The sequence below is a fragment of the Carassius auratus genome, chromosome 45 (genome assembly GCF_003368295.1).
Source record: "Carassius auratus strain Wakin chromosome 45, ASM336829v1, whole genome shotgun sequence".
Classification (NCBI taxonomy): Eukaryota; Metazoa; Chordata; class Actinopteri; order Cypriniformes; family Cyprinidae; genus Carassius; species Carassius auratus.
The window spans coordinates 11742589-11747549 of NC_039287.1; the positions used below are offsets into that span (position 1 = coordinate 11742589).

The 4961-nt window shown below is 37.3% G+C and overlaps 1 long non-coding RNA gene across 1 annotated transcript; it reads right to left on the reverse strand.

Annotated features, from left to right (window-relative positions):
* Positions 1 to 1775: 1775 nt before the first annotated feature.
* On the reverse strand, positions 1776 to 4646 carry LOC113063289 (uncharacterized). Its single transcript, XR_003278654.1, has 3 exons — positions 4408 to 4646; positions 3654 to 3731; positions 1776 to 2564 (listed from the first exon to the last, which is right to left on the reverse strand). It is a non-coding gene; the product is annotated as an uncharacterized LOC113063289 (long non-coding RNA).
* Positions 4647 to 4961: the final 315 nt, after the last annotated feature.

The following is a 4961-nucleotide window of genomic DNA, read 5'->3' on the forward strand; positions in this document are numbered from 1 at the left end:
CAGTGTGTGTGACGTTAGATGGAGCGGAATTTCCTTATATGGGTCCTAAGGCACTTCTGCCTGAAGAGCGCGTGCTCCCGTATAGCGAGGCTGAGCACAGACATTTCACTGATCAGAGCGACAGCATCGCGAAAAGTCACAAAAGAAGTGTGTTTTTGGTTGCCAGGGCAAGACAACCCTGCACAGATTACCAACAAAAAACAGCATTAAGGGACGATCATGGAAACTCCATAAAACAAGCATCTTCGAAATGCAGGGAACAAACAAAAACATTTGTACAACTCCGTTGATGCTCTGTAAAAATAAACTCCATCCACTCCATCCACTGCATTGATTTCGTAGTGTGCAGCCACGTTCAATTTCTAGTTTACTTGATCCATTTATATTAGGATTTTATGAACTATTTTATATTTTTTTAATAACCAGAACTGGACATACATGAATCCAGATCCAGACTAACACAGATGGTGAAAATAGATTTGAACACAAAAAAAGTTCTCAATAAAAAAAGCCAAAAATCTGTTCACGTGTAACGGTATCTCAACCATAAACTACAACCATCTACATCGTATTTGTGTTCCCAATATGAATGTCTGTTTCTTTTGAATTACATGTGGTTAAGGTCATACTTCTTTTTCTTTTCTTTTTTTGCATTTATCTCCAGGCTTCTTGCCATTTTCTTCTATTCTGTGAAACCTGAACAAACCCCAATCCCCAGAGCTGCTCTCACGAGAGTTTCTAGCACTGTTATACAACACACAATAAGTTCACTGGAAGATTGCTTAGCTGGAGATTACAGTAAACAAGCTCTTTTATGGTTACATTTATTCATTTGGAACCAGATGGTGGTGATGTATTGGCTTATCAAATAAACCGCTGCTCCAATGCTTCCTACTATGGACAAATTATAGTGTAACCGCATAAATATCTCTCTAGTCTCAGCCTCAGACGTCATGCCCACGGACCGTTGGCTGAACATCTGATGCATATGGGACACAAAGGTGGAAACACTTTTATGGATGGAGTTTATTTTTACAGAGCATCAACGGAGTTGTACAAGTGTTTTTGTTTGTTCCCTGCATTTCGACGATGCTTGTTTTACAAACATGGCCCAGTTTGACGCCAGATTTGCGTATCGTTTATTTCTTAAGGATGATGCAATCCCAACGAAAAAGGGTAATGATCGTGTGTTGGAACTGCAGGCGGTGAGTAAAACTGCTTAAAATATCTCTGCCTCCTCGCGGGGGCCAGCCGCGAATAGTTGTCATGCGCTGACAGCCAATCAGACTGCAGCAGCCGGCCAAAGAGCGGAAATTACATCACAGCCAATCAGATTTTTTCATGCATTCATTTGGACCGGGGTTCGAATCCCACTCACACAGGTCTAAACTATTATTAATCTCCGCTTTATGCTTTTTAATAAATAAAAAAAATCTAACATTTAACAACATCTTACAGCTACAAAGTTTTTGAAATTCATGTCTTTCCTTTTTGGATTACAAAGCAAAGGATTATATAAAATAAACACAGTAAAATAATGCTAGTATACATTACATGATTATATAAAACACAAATGGTTATATTAAATTACTTTTCAAATGTAAATTGAAGAAAATTTAATTTAACTGAGTAATATTCAAGTACTGAGTGAAAATTGATTGATGGAATAATGTAAGTCACACTTAAGATAACTGATCAAGTAAGAGTTTTCAAAACCATAGACACTGTAAAATATTAGTCATACGAAGTGGAAACAGCACTCGTGAAGCAATTTGTATTTTTCAGTTGTGTTTATTAAATGCTTTTAGCACCTTTTAAGATCAAGCCAAAATAATTAAATAGAAAAAAGAATTCTGACAATATAAATAGATATTACAATCTCACACTGAAAAATTAAAATATACAGTATATACATGAGTTAAATATTGCTAAATAAGCTGCAAATTAATATCTCGTATTTTTCTTTAGACTCTTTCCAGGTCACCTCTTTCTCAATGCCCTGATGTTGGTAAATAAAGAAGACTTTAGCTTTACTTTTTTTCAAAAACTTTTTTGAACTTATTTCAGGATAGCCTGTGTGTGTGTGTGTGTGTGTGTGTGTGTGTGTGTGTGTGTGTGTGTGTGTGTGTGTGTGTGTGTGTGTGTGTGTGTGTGTGTGAGGACTGTTTGGATCCTGGCTAAGTTCCATTTCACAAAATCTGCACAAGTGAACAACGTGTTCATCTCCAGGCCTTTCGTGTTTTTGCAGTCCTGTTTCTTTGTGTCCTTCAGTTCAGTCTAAAGTGCTCCATTTCCATAAAGTCTTGGAATGACATCCTGGTGTTTACTTCTCTGCAGTCGTGTTTAATGAAGAACTGGTGTTCAGCAGTGTGGTCAGGTGCTTGACATAATGTGACGTGTAGTTTTGTGGTCATATGGAGCGTGCTGTTAGGATGTCTTCCTGTGGTGATTATTAAGCACGTTGTCGATAGGCTCAGCGTTCGTTGTCCATTACAAACACCCTGTCAGCAGTCTTCACAGGTCAGGTACGGCCAGCACATGCAGAGGTGACATACATGTAGCTCCTATACAGAGGGGAAACATGTGATCAATTTCTGCATCATGAACATTCAGAGTGAGGCTCCACATGAGACCCATGAGATGAGGACAGCAAGGACACAGACAGAGAACCAGTGGGGTCTACAACAAGCTGAATATTGAGTTTAATGTGTAAGGAAACAGAGTTACTTCAGGTTTATGAAGGTGAAGTTAAGACCTTTTTAAAACCAAGCAAATCAAATTTAAAGGGAACAAATGAGGAAAAACACAAATATGTTCTGTAAATGGAAATGTCTGGATAGTAGTATTAACTTCAGAGTTTGAAAACACAACTTCCAACATATATTCATAATTTAATTTGACAGAAACGCACTGAAAGCCTCTGCTCCCAGACACTACAACATTTCATATGTTACTGTACGTTCAGATCATGCTGCAAAACAGGCTGTTCTTCCTCAGTGTTTTTGCCTTGTTTTCCAGTGAACATGCATAAATATTATTAAATAAAGATACATTTACTGGAGATACAAAATTACATGAAATACAAAGACTTGTTTGAAAGAATTGTGTGATTATAACAAGAAGTAATATCTGCCATTTGGGGAAAAAGGTCACCTAAATTCAAAGAAAAGTTATAGTAAATCATTGACAAATATTTTTTTATTGTTTTAAGTGTAAACTAAGGAGCCCCACACATGACATGCAAGAAAAAAATAAATAAATTGTGTGCATGCTTTACTAATTTGCTGGCAATAGTAAATCGAGGGAACGCTATAGTAATCGTGTGCACGTTTTAGTACATTGAGGGAATGAATTAGTAAATCATACACACGTTTTAGCCTTATATTTTTTCCTGCATGTCATGTGTGAGGCTCCTTAGTAAACTCATTTAATTAGTTACATTTTTCAAGACTTCATTTTACATTTGCATCATAAATTACATATTGATTGAAAGATATCTGCACTGGAAAACAAGACAAAACTCAGAGGAAGTGATTCATTCCTTTCAAACTTTCTTAAGGCATTAATTTGTGTAAGGGTAAATTAAGACATTTTAAGACTTTAAAACCTGCAGGAACTCTTGTGTGTTTGTTGTTAATGTGTTAAATATTCACCTGTCTCTGACTGAAGATCTGCTCAGGTCCCAGGAAAAGATGACAGCAAAGACACAATCAGTGAAGAAGCAGTGCTCTCTGAAAGAACAACAACAATATAGCAATATTAAAAAAAGGAATAATTATAACTATATTACAGACACGAACAAACATACTCACACACATAAATAATACTTAAATTGATACACATAATATTATATATATATATATATATGTGTGTGTCTCTGTGTGTGTGTGTAAGCATTGGGACTGTATGATATTCACAAATAAAAGTTTTTAAATCCTGTAAGACTGTATGCAGTTTCATTGTAAAACTATAGTAATCTTGCTGTTCTTGGCAGACTGATATTCATTTAAAGTCTCATGACTGTCCTGTAAATATAATGCCAATGCAATAACAACAATAGTACATTTATTGTTTTGATTCTACTAAATAACATGGCTAAATCATGGTTACTATAGTAAAACCATAGTCAGAAAACATTTTTGAACAGTGGAATACATGTAATCTCATCACAAAAGTGAAAATAATGTTTACTTCATTCATAATTCAACTTGTAATCAACAGATGACATGTTAACGATGACAAACAATAGACAGAAACGTAAATCATGGCTATGTTCATTCATAATTTGCAAACAAATCTATCTAGGCTGAACTATAGTAAACCGTTTAGAAACGAGCAAAGTTTACCAACGTGATTTCATCATTAACGGTAACGAAACGTCAGCTGATATCATGTAAAGTATCTTACCTTTGATAGACGCTTGAGAATGCGTTGAATTTAACAACGGAGGCGATCGCTGTTGTGTGTTTTCTTCTTCTCCTTCTTCTGCGAATTCAAACTTCCCGCGGTGCCCAAAACCGGAAGAGCGCCACGAGAGCGCTAGCGGCCGACAGTATATTACATCCGTAGTGGTTTAGCACTACCATTGAGAATGAATGGGAAACGGTTTAGGGCCGTTTAGCTAAACAATTCAAGGCCGCGGCGCGGGTGCATCCGCTTCCCATGCCGGAGACCCGGGTTCGAGCCCCGCTCGGAGCGAGTCGTTGCTGCTGCTCTCGTTCAGTTTTAGCCTCTGGATCTGATTCTGGATCATAAATAAACGGCTGAATCTGACTGTAAGCCATGGTTTGTTTTGGATGATGGTTTTTCCCTCACGGTAATGTCACAACTTCCAGATGCTCTCAACGCAAAAGCCTACTGGCGCTCGTGATTCTTTAGCTCCGCCCACACGTCACGCCTCCAGTCGGTCGTGTTTTTCCGGGAAAAATCGGTACAGACTATCTTTCTCTTATGAATATAAT